The sequence below is a fragment of the Bactrocera neohumeralis genome, chromosome 2 (genome assembly GCF_024586455.1).
Source record: "Bactrocera neohumeralis isolate Rockhampton chromosome 2, APGP_CSIRO_Bneo_wtdbg2-racon-allhic-juicebox.fasta_v2, whole genome shotgun sequence".
In the NCBI taxonomy this organism is placed as follows: Eukaryota; Metazoa; Arthropoda; class Insecta; order Diptera; family Tephritidae; genus Bactrocera; species Bactrocera neohumeralis.
In genome coordinates this window covers 80681636-80698566 of record NC_065919.1, presented here as the reverse complement: position 1 = coordinate 80698566, position 16931 = coordinate 80681636, and the positions used below count along the sequence as shown (strand labels likewise).

The 16931-nt window shown below is 33.9% G+C and overlaps 1 protein-coding gene across 8 annotated transcripts in view; it reads left to right on the top strand.

Annotated features, from left to right (window-relative positions):
* Positions 1 to 16931, top strand: part of LOC126751599 (elongation of very long chain fatty acids protein AAEL008004) — a 131757-nt gene that overhangs the window by 67492 nt on the left and 47334 nt on the right. For 3 of the 8 annotated variants that reach the window (XM_050461987.1, XM_050461990.1, XM_050461988.1), the window contains one exon: positions 1348 to 1395. The exons of the other annotated variants lie outside the window; for them this stretch is intronic. The gene's annotated coding sequence lies outside the window, so the exon portion shown is untranslated. The remainder of the gene's footprint in view (positions 1 to 1347; positions 1396 to 16931) is intronic. 8 annotated transcript variants of the gene reach the window in all.

Below are 16931 nucleotides of genomic sequence, written 5' to 3'. Positions count from 1 at the left end.
TAAATCTAAAACGCACTATTTTTTTTTAATTTTCATTTACTTAATATTTTGAAATAGGTGGCAACCTTTAGTTTGATTTGTTATAAATAAGTCGCGTATCAACAATTCACAAAAAATATCGATTCAACCTTTATACCGTCATTCTGGTAGTTAACGATTTGTATACTACGTGCGTGACGGATTCTGGTTACGTAGTACATTTTCGTTGCAGTCAATAAATTCGCAACATTATTTAAAATTCAAATATATTAATACTTACATTTATGTTAAAATGTTGAAATGGTACAAAAATATATTTTTCATGACATATTTTCTGTCATGCGATAATTTTCTCCACCAAACAACTGCTGACCGCATGCAGACAAAGTTAGGCAACAATTTTTGAAAATTACCCACGCATATTTATAAATTTCCCCCTCTAAAAATAAATGCGCCCACACTTGTAATGCAGATAAACAAAAATGTTATGAGTAAATAAAAAGTCAACGACATATGAGTATATATACATAAGAGTGTATGTATGTATATGCGTCCCTAAGTAAAATAATGAACGGAGTGACCATTGCAATGCCTTAATTAATGATGGGAAACAGAACATTGTGCGTATTTATTTAGTTGAATTTTTGTTGTTGGCGTTTTTTTTTGCTATAAGTCATGTGATCACATGCAGCAAATATATGCACTTGTATAATGTGTTTAACCAATTGAGTCATTAAGATCAAGCATAATCAAAGTGAAAAGTAAACAATTGAGAGAAAAACGCTAAGTCAGCGAGAATAACGCGAAAACAAAAATATAAATTTAATACTTAACTTATTTACCATTAATAACTATTTACAAACATCTTTGATTTCATATTCGGCATTTTTTCTTTTCTGTTTTTGAGCGATCATCAAAAGAATATACAGATCAGTTAAAATTTCTTCGAAGAAATTACGATATCTGGTGACGTCTCATGTGTCAAATTAATGCTCGGAATTAACCAATTTTTGCTGTTTTTATATTTTTTTCCTTATTCTAACCAATCTGCGTCGCTTGAAAGAGCACTTGGCTATTATTATTCCAATTTTGATAATAATGTATGATAATAATGAGCTACTTCCAGACTAGTTACAAATTTGTATCATTTTATACTCTTGCGACATGTTGCTACGGACTTGAAGCTAACTCTTTGGCTTTAATTCTTGCAAGTTGCAAGATTATAAAATGTTCGTTTATACCCGAACTTAGCTCAGAGTCTTCCTTACTTCTTTAAAATTTCTTCTTTGAAATTCAAATAATTCAAATATTTATCTAATTTTTTATTGTAAATTGTAACTAATAATTTGTTTCCTTCTTTTATTGCAGGTAAATAGTCTTTAAAGTGATATCCTAGTCTTCTAGCTGTACTTTGCAGTAAGTTACTCTTCCGTATACGTAAAAATTTTGTATTATTATAGATAGTGCCTTAAGCACGTGGAATGCACCAAAAAATATTTAAAACATATTTTAAAAGTAAATGGTAAAATCATATAAATTAGACAGGTATAAATCAAAAATTTAGATATTTAATTTTAGCAGCTCTACTCGTTGGTATTGAATCAAGAGCGTGCCACAATCGGTCAAATATTTACGAAACACAAATTTACACATTCCGATAATTTATTGAAGGGAATATATATATATAAGTAAGCTACATAGTAAGTTTACTTTCACATTTTCTCAGCGCTTTCAACATTCTTTTATAAGTAAAAATAATTTTGAAATAAAATCTATTGCTTAGGGGTAGGGTAATCTGGCCTGTTTTTTGACATTTTTTCATAGAAATTTTTATTTTACAATAGAACTTTTTTTACATATCATGAGGTATGTATATCGTGGAGTGTATAAACAATTTTTTTGGAATTTTTTGATGACATCTGTCGGAGAAATGGCTGTGTGAATGAGATGCCTTTTATCACTGGCGGCCACGATTTCTCATGTTATCTGAAACATAAAAACTCTTACAAAGTACGTGAATCGTTATCGTCCCTACTAGAATCGTGAAAAATGTTGATAAACATATAAGTAATTAACGTTTTTTTTTAAATTTTCCCCATTTTTTTTTACATAAATTTTGTCATAACATTGTCAGTAAATTATAAAAAATATAGGTACGATAGCCAGGCGTTTTGTGAACATTTAAAAAAATAATTAAGCAATTCGGTTGAGTAGTTCGACCGGAATCATGTCTGCCAGTTTAAAAAAGTGTGTTTTGAGAAAAGCGCTGCGAACGTCGAGCGATATTATTATTTTTGGGCCTTTTTCGAAACATTCCAATGGTTTCTACATTAATTCTAAGGATATAAGAGAACAAACAAAAGCAAAAAAGAAAATGTTTTTTGAAAAAAGATTACCTTACTGACTTCTTAACAGTACTTGTTGACATAAATTTACAGCCTTAAATTTCATGAATTACTTACTTTGATTTGAGATATATGTATGTCTTGGCTAAAAACGCCTGAGTGTAGGCAACAATTTTTTTTTATTATATTATTGCCTATCCTTAGGATTTTATTTAGCGAAAGAAGCGGTCAAACATAAAGTGTTAATTTCTCTTTAAATATACTAAAACAGAATTGTTTCACCATTACGGGGGGAGCCTGCGTTAGAGGTTTCAAAAAATCTATATTTTCAAGGATTTTTTTGGAAAGGAAAGAAATGTCTGATTGAAATGAAACTTTTAGGATTTATTCTTGTATGTTTGAAGAGTCTTCTCAAATTTTTGTATTATAGATATTCTTCATGTTTGAAGAAATTTACGGAGGCGCCTCGAGTGTTCAATTTCTGTGTGGCGGGCAAGATGCAGATCGCAATTTTCATCTGAATCAAAAAAACAAAAGACATTTTTAATTTTCAATAGTGTAATTCCTAGGTGAACCAAGAAATTTCAACAAAAAGTGAAAAATTCAATAATTTTGCGCAGATTTAAAAAAAATGCATTTAAAAAAAAGAAAAAATTTACCTTAAATCGTTAAAAAACCGGAATAGTGTTAACTTTCTTAAGGTATTTTAGGTTCACCTAGAAGAGAATTTAATTCCAAATCCAACGCATTTTGATTCGTTTCGATAGGACGTTTACTTTTTTTTTCTATCCTGCCCGCTAATTAAGAAAAATCGTAAAAACCGAGAAGTCGCGGGTCAAAGTTTTCGCTTTCTGCTCAATCGCTCATATATCTGCTAGACGCTCGGTCACTATTTCCCTTCTAGCTCCGAAAATATTTCGAATTTCCATCTCAAACTTTGGGCACATATTCTTAGATTATTTTTAAAGAGATTTAAGCAAAAAAAAATAATCGATTTTTGAAGCTTCTGAAGCAGGCTCCCCCCTTAACAGAATTGCTTACCTCAGGCAGACGTACTATATTCTTTGCTTAATGGGTTTCTGTACGAACTTAAAGCTTTAAATTCGTCAGTTACTGAAAACATATGTTGTAATGCAAGTTTTTAGGAGATTATCTAACAATTATTACAACATTCGTGCTTTCACTGCGCTTGTTATTCGAGTATAATGTATTTTTTTACAATAAAAACCGCCAAAAGAGCTAAAAAATACTTCAGAAAAAAACAGTAACCGCAATGCCACGCCCATACATAAAGTGGAAGGTATGGTGCTGGCACTGAAACCAACAGGACGGGTTAGAACTGCTGCCACGCATTACATGCTATAATATAGTATACACCCGTACATATATATGGATAAATGCCCGACACATTATGTAATTCGCACTACATACATATGTACATACACTTGCATGTAGTAGATGTATAATTGTGTTTTACAAGTATATAGTGCATAGGGTGCGTGCTGTTTTGGTAACATAATGCCATTTTTATGGCTTAAAGCGGAAATGTGTCAGCAAAGCGGGTGGGCGGTCGGCCGGTCAGTGCTCGTAGCCTGCACTAAAGAAGCCACATTTTACTGCCGTTTTGTTTGCAGCTTAGGGTGGGCGCTTTCTTGTTGTTGTTATTGTTTTAAAGTTTTTAGCACACATTTTTACTTTGATATAATTACTCATTGTTGGCAGTATTTGTTTTAAGTTTGCAATAAACGAACTTTTGGCACAACAAAATAAATTTATAATTAGTTCGACAATGCAGTTGCACCTTTTTAACGGACAGCTTGGTGTAGCGGTGTGTTTGTGGCAGTTGCATGTGTGTGGTGGTGGTTAGTTATAATTATTTAATGGTGTTTCCTTAAGAGCCTTGTGCATCACATGTCAGTTGCATATGGAAAAAAACATTGTCATGCGTTTATTTATATCCACTTTCGCGTTCCAAAACTCGATCTTTTTGCATACATATCGGATTTACATACATATGTATATTTAAAAAGATGCTCTGAAAATTTGTAGTTGATTCTTTTAGAATTTTAGACTTAATTTTAATGAATTTCATAAGAACACGAGATAATTTATTATTTGGACACTATAAGTATAGCTTTTCTTAAGAGGTTTATATCCACTTATGAATCTCAATCTGTAAGAATTTTTAAGTCTTAGTCTAAGCGGCTCACAAAACTTTAAACGCCTTTTTCTCTGTAATCGCTGTTTTCAGAGTCGATCAGGAAAGTTTATCGGAAACAGCTAAACGGAGCGACTGCTATTTTCACATCTTCTTCTTAGATATATTTTTCAGGTATTGTTTGAAAGAGCGAGAATTTTGACAAAACTTTAAATTGTTTTTTGCCACACTGAGGTCTACATTTTTAAATTTTTTTTATTAATTTTTTGAAAACGGCGGCTTTGTGAAAAAACTAAATTTTGACTAGTCCCGTCTTAATTTTTTTAATTTTTTGGTTTTTGAATTTAAGATAATTTTAAGCAGAAAATCTTCATCCCCAAACACTTTTTTTCAAAGTTTCTCCTGCATATTGGATACGGAATCAAGAGCATTCGATTTTTTTTTTTAATAAATGTATACTATTTTTATTTGTTTATTAAATAAAATGTCTCTTCGAATAAAATTCTCAGAAAAACATGTCTTTTTCTGACGTGCAAGGGGATATAACTCGGGTTTCCATGGGTTTCCTTGGGTAAAAACAGCCTTTTCTGAAAAATTTTTTTCCCACATAAAAAATGAAATATTTTATTAGAATTTTTTATTGTTGCAAACTTACACTATCAGCAAAGAAATTCTGAAATTTTTGGAAAAATATTTCAAACTCCCCCAATGCGACGCTATTTCCGATGACCCCTCGAAAAAAAGATGCGCTCACGTTGCTAGGATATATCCTTCCAAGATCATACTTGTATAAAGTGAAAAAATGCGTGTTTTAGTTAAAACCTTATTTTAGAACTTTGGCGAAGGAAAAAAACTGAAAATTGGATTTTTGACAGACACTTGTACAAAACAATTAAAGTTTCAGTGAAAATTTTGCGACAATGTTTTTCAAATAGTTCTAATTGAAAAAAAATCCTGCTTCAAAGTTAGCACAATATTCTGGAGGTGTTATAGAATTTAATAAGTTACTGAACCTATGTAACCACTTAAGTAAATATATTTTTCTCTTTATTGTTTAACAAGCAGTTTTCAACAATTACTGTAAAATCGCAAGCGTTTTTATTTTAATGTATTGAGCATTGAATGTATCAATGCAAGCAAAAAATATTTATTCAATTACATAAACTGCTGTCAACCACCACACACGTACCAAAGCAATAGCAAACAGCTCGCGCAGAATAAGAACAACGTGCAGTTAGAAACTGGAGTAGGCGATTAAACTTCGATTGCGTCTGCTTGGCGTCACCGATGTCGTGCCCTTTACAAACTACAAATATTATTGTGTTTGAATACAGTATGTATGTATTTGTATACAGTAATGCCACTAGTATGTGTGTTAGAATGTTACTAGGCGCACTACTGAAGTTTTAGACATTGACTCATCGATAAGTCACTTTCAACCCTAACCGAGGTGCTACGGAGACGCTCCTTTCATTACGCGTGAATATATGTATGTATACTTGTGGAATACAGAAAATACTGAATAACGAGGCTTTTCTCGAAGGTGCAGGTGCAAGGCGCATATTCTCAACTCGTTTGCGACGCTCTGCGCTCAGGGAGTGTGAGTGTTGTGTAACCCCTATTTCGAACATACATATATGTATACATATGTATATGTATGGTGTGTGTCCTTTCAGCACACACAATTCATTCAAGAAAATGTTGCTGGAAAAGCGCAGAAAACTCTTACTTTGAGAGTCAAATATATAAAGAGCATAAGGCATATTGCGAAAGAGTTCAAGCTGAGGACAAAAGAGAAATTCACTTTGAGCTGAATTGCAGCTGGCGGCCAAACTGTGAAATCTAGGTAATTGGGAGAGTCAAAAGCAAGTGGTGAGCGCGCTAGTTAAAAAAAAAATAATAATAAATAAATAAAGTAAACGGCGGAAGTAAAGGCTGCTAACTTTGCCAAGTGAATGAACGCGGCGCCGGGAGACGTGTGGGCGCTGTTTGTGTGGCGCCGCAGCGCCAATTGTTTTTGCTACACAGAAATTTTCTGTATGTATGCGCATAATTGCTTGTTGTAGCAACGTTTTCTTATTTTGTCCTCATGCGCGCACTAAACGACATTGAAGAGCGTCAGCGCACAGTCACGTGACCCATTGTCAGACGTAAAGGAGTTGATTACGCGCGCAAAACCCACTCAGCCTATGCTGCGGTCGCCGAGCCAAACGAACGAACACCACCGTTATCGTTGTGTGTGTGTGTGTTTGTGTGTGCGGCTGCAATGTGTTGTCGCCACGCTACAACACTACCACGTGCTACAGTGCCACTCAGTGACAGAGCAGCTGTAGCAGCACAACACAAGTTTGTTTGTTCGGATGTATGTTTGTGCAGCATGTGTGACGGACAGGCTTTTGCACCGTCGTTTTTAAATAGCTTGGCGTTTTGCGCTTTTCTGCGCCTGCACTCACACGCCTCACTTCATTTCGTATTTTGTTGTCACTCAAGATGCCTTGTTATTGTTGTGGATTTTCTTTTATTTTTTGCCTTTGTTTTTGTTGTTGTACATGTAACTCTGTTGCTTACTCATAGCATATTTACACACATACATGCATATTTACATAATTTTTCTTTCGTGCCTGCTGCTATGCGGTCGCCTATTGAGACAAAGCTGCTAAGGTGCTGAGTATTTGGATGAAACCAGGTCAATGAAATAAGCGGATGTACGTGCGAGTAAATATCCATGCGCATACACATGTGTGTGGGTGTGTGTGTGTGCACTTTTTCACGTCAACACCTGTCTGTCTGTCGCCAGTGATCGATTTGTGACGGCCTATATGTGCTATATTTGTATGCTTATATGTACATATACACACACCAACACACACTCACAGCTGTTTGCGCACATCAATATGCACTTGAAGCCAGTAGTTACGTATACGCCGCGTACGTCTTTCGGCTCGTTTCGTTGTTTTTGCCCCTTCGCTTGTATATTTACCAATGTTAACATATTTACTTTGCACATATTTGTTTATATGCAAGCATGTGTGTGTGTTTTGAACTGCTGCGTCAGCCCTGCAAATGACTCCTTAACAAATATTTGTGTTTGTTTTGAGCCTAAGTAGCTGTGTGCGTTATTGAATTTGTTATTTGTCCTGTGGCATAATCAATTTACATACCAAATATTAGTTGTGTGGGGCTAAACTTGCTATTTCTGCTGCTATTATTGCCCCAAGCATGTGTGTTTGTGTGTACTTTTCTGCTTCTTCTCTTTGTGTCTAGTGCAAAGGAAGTAATTTTCTGTCTGGGTTTTCTTTAGAATACCTGGTAATTTTCCTCAATTAGGCTAACCGACTTACTCTAATTGAGTGCTGTCAATATTTTGTGGCTTTCTTTCATTAATCACACGCTTTGCTAGCTGTCATAAAGCTGATTATATGGTCGTTGGCTTCTGATGTTTGTTGAGTGGACACGTGGAAGTTTTTACTATACTTTTTACTTCAGCTGTGGTACTTTATAGTCTGGAAAATATTTTTTTTTTTTTTTCAAAGATGCATTGTAGACATATTTATGTGATTCAAGTGTGATTCAAGGAAGGGCCAATGGTTTTTTCAATCTATATCTGAACAATTGTTTGATAGACACCTGAATTAAATGCTCTCTTAGTATCAGCTCTCAATATAAATATGAACTCGTTCCCACAACAGTTGGGTCTACGTAACCGGAACGGACCCAGATTTTTATCCGGCTAGGGACTGTCAACTCGGCAGATCTCTGTCGCTACAACAACACTAATAGAAAGTTTCTACACTTTTCAGTTTCCTACTTTTTCCTTATTTAAAACGAAAAAAACAATATATTTCTCATTTCTTCTGTTTGTAAGAAATTGAATTTGCTACAAAAATGGTTTTGTTTAACTCCTTGGTAAGCCTCGTCGTTCAAAAGTTTTTAAAGGTATCTTGATAAGTTTATTAGCGACTTATAAACTTTATGTATAACAGAAATACGTCTTCAAATAAATAAACTTTAACCTTATGCGACCACTCTTTTGTTAACCAAAGGCTTTCCAAAGCAGATTTCTTTAACTTTTCGTTAAAACAGTTTAAGAAAAGTTTAAAAAAGTAAAAAAAAATGTGTTTTTTTTGGCTTCAAGGAAAGCATGACAATACCTCAACCTCAAACTAAAACAATTAAATATTCCAAGCAGGTCTTTCGAAGACTCATTTTCAGACATATTCAGTGAAACTGTAGTTGTAGCTATTTTTCATAGCAAAAATCAGTAGGCCACTTGCTATATTTAACACTATAAGTAAGTCTAATATGTTGGCAGTAAAACTTTTTAACACATTTTATGGCAGGAAGAATTTCATAGAAAGAATGTCTGTGTTTTATTATGGCAATTATGAATTCAACCACTTTGTTTTACTTCCGGTAAAACAAATTCTTAAAAATCTTATGCTATCAACAAGTAGATGATATACATACATATATATTATAAATGCTCCCCTTATTATCATCGCAGTGATAAATAAAATAAGCACGCCCTCAATCATCGAGTTTTCAAAGTTATGACTTTATGATTATAGCTTTGACTCTACACTTACTAACACACAAACACGCATAAGTTTTCAGATATGTAATAGACTTTATCATTTACTGATTTCACCAATTTAATATTGCTGAACCTTTGCGTGTGGCACTCGTGCTTATTGACACACAGGGTGTGTCCCGCAAACGCGTCCTGCTTGGCCGCTCAATAATCACACATCTGAAGCGGAGCACACCTACCCACAGACTTGGCTCGTTAACGTTGTAATTCAATATTTTTTAGCATTGTCGTTTATGCGAGTATACATATATGTGTATGTCAATGTAAACACTCATTATTTTGATTAAATTTTGATAATTAAAGGCGATCGGAAAAGAGTGTCAACACTTTCAATTATGAACTTTAATTAGTTTAATTTGATTATGTAAGGGATGTGGCATTACGAACGTTGTAGAGAAAGTCAATAGATTTTAAAATTTCTGCTCAATACATTGATGAGTTCGATCAACAGGAAATTTAATGGGATCCAACAAATAACATACCTTTTGGAAGTCTGTGTGTCATGGAATGACGACTGTGATAATGGCAACTGAAGTTTAGAACTATTTTTCTGGTAGATATCTTATTTGTACAAGTACTTGACAGACAATAAATCTTGAAATATAGTTTCTTTCATATTGTTTACATATTTCAAGCTTGAGTTTTAGCACACAAGTATCGAATCACTATCGACTATGCAAACTATTTTTACTTTTTTCGAGTTGAAATTTCTATGAAGCGCTACTCTTCTCTCACAGAAGTGATTTCATTTTCTCTGTTGGTATTTTTTTTTCTTTTTTTATGTGATACAATGCTGAGAACAACCTACAAATAATACTAATGTAACAGATGTTTTTTTTAGTCTTTTTTAGCGTGTGGTTTTCATTGAGGCAATACTTTTTTTGGTGCTGGTCTTTTTGGCAACTTTTACTTGATCTATAATCATATAATCCGGAGCAAATTTCGGCTGAAATCATTTTAATATAATTATTTTACAAACCAGGCAATAATGTCGGTTGAAATTCTAAGTAAATCGGGCTTGTGATATAGCCAAAATTAAGATTCCAAAATGGTCTCCCATGCAAGTTCATTTTACAGAAAAAGTGGATGCCTTTTACTATAGTACTTATACTGATTTACCAAGATACGTTCAATGGTGCTTCAAAAACGTAACGTCCCCAAAGTAATGAAAGTGGGAACTTAAAAACAAAAAAGTATCTATCAATATTTATTTTGCCGCCCTCAAAGTAATCCCCACCAGATGCAATACACGAATGCCAACAATTTTTCCAGACCTCGAAACACTTTTCATAACCACTTTTTGGGAGCTGAAGACTCTTTTAGCGAATTTGGTTTTGCCTCTTGGATCGACTGTTAACGGGTTCCACGTAGCGGCAATTTAAGTTTGGGGAACAAGAAAAAATGACACGGAACCACATCTGGTGAATATGGTGATTGATCGATGGTATTTTGGCTTTAAATTCGGTCACAATCATGGCTCGTTGCGACAGTGCATTATCATCGTGTAAAATCCATTATTTGTTGTTTCACAATTCCGGCCATTTTCGATGGAAGTTCTTACGCAAACGCCTCAAATAGAACTCCTTATTGACCGTCTGTCGTCTGTCGTATATCTGAAACAAAAAAGCAATGAGCATCATCTGGATTTTTGAACGGTTTGAGCATGGTTTTTTTGGTTTCGGCTCGTTTTTTCCCCTACATTTCAATAATTGTTGACGTGTTCACATATTCACTAATAAAACCATGTCTTATCGGCTGTTATAATTTTCTTCATGAATGTGTGATCGGAATTCGCATGAACAAGCGTGTCCTATGAAACCTGTTTACTTACAGTTTCTTGTAAAAAAAATCAGTTTTATCGGGACGAGTCGAGTAGGAACCTGTTTCATACCCAAAATATCCACCAAAATCATTCGCACGGACTCGTCATCAGTTGAAGAGGTCGAAGGTCGTCCATGGCATGTTTCCAACGATCTTTCGATCGTGTTTCAAGGCGTGGTACGAAGCCTCAACACACAACATATGTACATATATACAATGTTGGTCATCTGTAAATACTACTAAAACATTGCAGTCTTTCACGCTTTTATTCAACGACCTTGTATTAATTCTTCGAAATCACCTTTAGTTTTACCGTTAGTTACCTTAAATCTCTCTGGAATTATTACGCTGATTTTTCAGCTCGCCTAAAACCAACACAATTACCAGGTATTATAAAAACAATATGTATTTTAATGACTCCGGTCAAAGTCCTTTACTTTTCTAATAAGATTTGCCGTTAATTGAAAAATAATACTTATATACATATAAATAAGGTATAATTACTCAAATAATAAACAAGATTGTATGTAAAGCACGATTTCCACAGAAACTTACAATTCCACCTAGGAAATTCACCATGAGTATAATAAATAGTAATTGTATGCAAAAATAAAAATTACGCGATGCTATTTCATACAAACTGTTTGTAAATATTTAAAATCATCATCATCAGAATGAGTCGACGCTTTTGCACGTGATTGCACGTTTTTCACTTTTTTCTATCGCTCACTATTGCAACAAAAAAAACGCCAAGAGCGCGCATAGAACAAAATTGAGTATGAGTAAATGACTACCAATGTCGTGAGGGGTAAAGGAGGGAGCGCATAAAAATAGACACGATGCGGCCGTAGACGTTTCGTCAACGCTGAGATGAGCACGAGAGCTGGAGATGAGTTTGGGCATGGGCAGTGAGCAACCAAAGAGCATAATCTGCAGTTGTAGTGAGGCGGCATGATGAATTGTGTCAGGCAGGAGGGAGCGCTGCACGTTCAATTAGAAAGTCAGCAATGTGGTGGGGCTAACAGCGGCCTCAGCACATTCTCACACGAGCTGTAAATATGTATATATTCGTATGTGCTGGCAACTCCCACTTTTTCGCATGCAAACAATGTTTACACACTATCAGCTGGAGCCGTTGGCTGTCAGTGCGGCCGTCGTCGTGTCGTCAGCCCGTTAGCTACATAGTCTAATAATCAGTATGATATTTCCGTCACTAAGTGTGCGCGGGGATTTACATTATTTACTCGCCACGATAATATCTTCTGTGCCGCACACCCACATAACAATGTGTCGCGTTGCGGACAGTCAGTCAGTCAGTGCTGCTGTCCACCCTCTCCAACGGCGCCGCACCACGTCACCTAAGCCCGCGCCACTTTTGTGGTTATCTCGCGATTATCGCATATCAAAGTGGTGCGCTTGTATGTGTGTGTTTAAATTAAGCTGCCTGACTGCCGAAATGGCTAAGTGACGCGCACCGTTATGTTTGTACTTATGGCTTCATTATGTGTGGATAACACAAGCCTAAGCACGTAAATAATATATGAGCACATGAAAATTTAAATAAATGTCATTTTAATTTTGTTTGTTTGTATGTTTGTCAAGTTTTGATTTTTTGTTGTTCTTTTTCACAAAATGGTTGGGGGCTGGTGTGGAAATGTAAAACAAACTAAATTATTAATTTCAATTTAGCTACACTTCTCGGTGTCCCTTTAAAGCCCGCACACACTCGAATACAAAGTGTAACCCAGCAAGCCATGGGATGATGATTTTTATTTTTTGATATATATTGTGCAATATTCAATTATTTTTTATTGTATTATGAATAAATAATTCAAGTAAAGCAAATAACTATGTATAAAATGTATAAAAGTTAAAAATAAAAAAATCTATTTTCATACATTTTAAAATAAAAAACTACTTTTTTAGGGTTCAAAGAGGTTTATCTCGATTTTTAGCAAAACTATGACTCTTATAGAAAAATGTTGTATGACAATGTTGTAGTTAAAGAAAAGTTCTATAGTATGTGTGGATTGACTTTTTTTCACATAACCTCAAAAATTGTGTTAAAAATTCAAATATTGAAGTTTTTAGATTGTCGTATTTTCATCTCGTACAAAACCAATTTTTTTCTGAAACTTTAATATAAACTTGCCTTCTTATGGCCCAAACACACTAAAATATTTTATTTAGAAAAAAAAACAGATTTCAACTTAAAATCAAAAAAAATCTTGTTTTCAACAAAAAATGTTCCCATTACTTTTTCATATTTTTTTGAAACTCAGTGACCTTAGCTTTGTGATAATCACTGCTTTCTGATAGTACAAAAAATATATTCATCACTATGGTAAATTTTCTCATAAAATGCAAAAATCGACCCCACTAAACAGCTGCTTCTACAAAATAATAGGCACATGAACTAAAAAAAAAACAGCTATGAATCGAGTAGTGAAAAAAGTTCAAAATGAAGAAATTATTGGCATACTAATATACGATTTCCAGCATATTAATAACCCACCATATTGCTTACTGTGCAATTTTCACTCTTCATTGGCCACATAAACACCTAACTGCATAAATTCCTACAAACGAACAAGTATATATCTTCTTAATTGGCGTAGACACCGCTTACGCGATTATAGAACAAGTATATGCGTATATACATAACTACATGAGCAAGCAACGATGCGCTCGTCTTTTGGCAGAAGTGTTAAATGCTGAATACTTTGTGTTGGCGTTGAGCGCTGGCAACAGTTGGCATTGGTGGGGCAACACCGCCATCGCCAGCTATCATATGTAGACTGGCCGCAACGATTGCTGCCGCATTTGCGCGCTCAACACACAATGCCATATACTACATGCAGATACATACGCAAATGCCACTGCACAGACATACATATGCATATGTACGCATGTATGTATGTTGATGAAGTCTTGCATTAGCTGATTTATTTAGCCGTCTGCTCTTTTGCTGTGTAAATTACGTCAAATGTGCTACATACACACAAACAAGCATATTCCTAATATTTTTGTAGTTTTTTTGTACTTTTGCTCAAAAATTTTTTGTTTATTTATAAATCATGCGTTAATGCTATGTTTTTGGTTATGATGGTTATGACATAGAAATGTGCATAGATGAAGGAAGATGTACGTATGTACATATGTTTGCCTGTTTGCTTGAAAATTGTATAAATGATGATTATTGCTTCTATTTCTGGCACAGTTATAAGTACTTAATTCTTAAATATTACGTATGCTTACATATATTATTTAAAAATATTTAAATATGTACATATGAGCTTTCGCCAAAAATAATATTTGTTTATATACCGCTTTGTTTATATACATACATATTATTTGCATAATATTTGGAAATGAACTTAGCTCGTTGGATAATATTTTTCTTTCACTCAGTACATTGTCTGATGTGCTAAATAAGATTGTTAGTCTTACTTTTATTTTTTCAGACTTAAGCTGAAAGACTTAAAACAATAAACACTACTTATTAAAGGTATGCGCTTGTGGTTGAGTAGAATAACTGTGAATTTTAGATCTAAAAAAAATTTGGATAATTTTTGAAAAAAAAAGAAACTATTGTATTGAAACCCAAACGACGGATGAAATAGCAAACAGTAAAGGAGACATAATTTACGAGCGATTTGAGGTCATGAAAAGGTAAAGGATGGGTCGGTTGAATTTTTAAAGGTTAAGCATGATATATATCTCGAATTTCCGGCAAACCTACGAGTCCCATAGAAAAACGTTGTATGGCAATGTTGTAGGTAATGAATGGATTTATGATTTTTGTGTATAAACTTTTTTCACATAATCTCAAAATTTATGTGAAGATTTTAAATAAACAAGTTTTTGAGCTTTTTATTTGTCTGATAGGAATGGCTTATCTCGATTTCCTGTAAAATAAGGAATTGTAGAAAATGTTTATGGCAATGTTATAGGCAAATGAAAAGATATAACTTTTGTTTCAAATATTTTTCACATAAACTTTTGAGTCTGATATCCGCTAATAGCTGCAATAAAAGAAAACATCTCAAAAACTAGTTCGAAACTAATACACTCTGATCATTTATACTTATATGTACATATATACTTAAAGGGGTCTCTAACGTTTCCTTCTGGGTGTTACAAACTTCGTGGCAGATTTAATATACACTGTTAAAGGTACAAAAACAAAACCAATTTTCTTATGCTCAACATTTTTTCAACAAAAACATTTTTATCAAAAAAAATCCATAAAACATACTTCCGAAAATATTTTATGTTCTGTACTCTGCTTTTACATTCGATATTGCATTTTGATTTCTTACTATCTCTTAAAAAGTGTCAATAAAAAATACAAATTTTATTATTATTCATTTTTGTGGTTCATAACTTATGGTTTTATCAGCATTTTTACACAACCATACAAAATTATACAAAAAAAAATATTTTTTTTTGTAAGATTGTAGAAAAGGTATTTTCTTGGCTCAAGACTGAAGAAAATATCAACTGAACTCAGTATTCATTTTTATCAACTTTGTCGCAAGTTTCAGAGCAATTAAAATGTAATTGGTTTGCTATTGTTTGAACAAAGACAAAGCTATTAAATAATTTTAAAACTTTTGGTTAACATGGATTAATAACACACAAATACCAAGCCCTAGTCAAGCTGAAGAAAATTAACTGAAAGTATTATTTTGGTTTCCTTTGTAGCAAGTTTCAGAGAACAATCTTGGCCAAGGCAACGCTTGCTACCATAACTTTGTAACTTTTGGTTAACATGGAGAAGCCAAGCCCCTAGTGCTATTAAAATTATGACCCTATTTGGTTTAAATGCAGCCATTCAGGCATAAGACTCAGTAGTAAATTTTATTATTTTGATCAATACTTTTGCAGTCAAAGAATGAAAGAACAATGAACATCCCAATAACCCTAAAGATCACATGATGAAAAAGAAACAACAGCCTCGGATGATTTACCCAACGAATTAATTAGTAGTAGAAGACGAAATTATCCTCAAAGCAGACCTCGCGACTAATTTACTCCTAATTAGTAAATTTTCTAGCATGCCATTTTTCATATAAAAATCAACTATTTTGCGTAAATTTTCACTGAAATTGGTTTCTGTTCCAACTGTTAGTGACCAGTGATAAATAAAGCCTACTACATATCGAGTAGCAAGCCAAAATTTTGAACAAAATGCTCGCCGAAACTAGCCTCAAACAAGAAAGCTTCGAAAACATTCTCTCGAAAATTTGAAAATAAATTTACATACATACATAAGTTCATGTATACTCTGGATATGATCAGTTTATAGAATTTTATATTAGTATGGAAGCGGAAATATAAAGCTTTTCAGGTCTTTTGAGACACATATGAGAATAAAATATGGGAGAAAAATAGGGATAAAGCAATTAATGGCGAAATACCTTTAAAGCTTGGCATTAAGTTTAAAGTCAAAGGTGTACTCTATATAGAGATAAATGTAGGTTTACAAGCACTAACGGTATTTATTATAAATAGCAGAACGAAAGTTAGTATGCAGATCTACATATATAAGTAAGCATATTCCATAGCCATACATGTATGTATATATGTATATATCCAAATTAAGTATTTTAAAAATACGCAAAAAAGTTCTGTTAAGCATCAAAATGCCACTTCTTGTATACACAACTATTTATATGTACATATATACATATATACATTCATACATTTGCACATGCATCAATATCCACAAGCCGACGAGCAGCCAACAGAAAATTTGTCCGACTCAGCACATTTGTGACTTTGACCAATTTAACCAAACAAAACGGCACTGCAGCCAGCTTACTTAAAGCCCCCACCGTCCCTGGTATTTTCCCCACATTGTTTATTATAGGCATTGCTCTACATACAACGGCATGCAACTTAGCAGAGCTTAATGTGGCAACTGTTGCACTTATTTGCGTAAAGCATTGAAGGTTGCAACGAGTGCAAAAATTATGCTGTAACCAAGTGTCAGTGCAGTGAACCATCATTGCATGTGCGTACATCTACACAC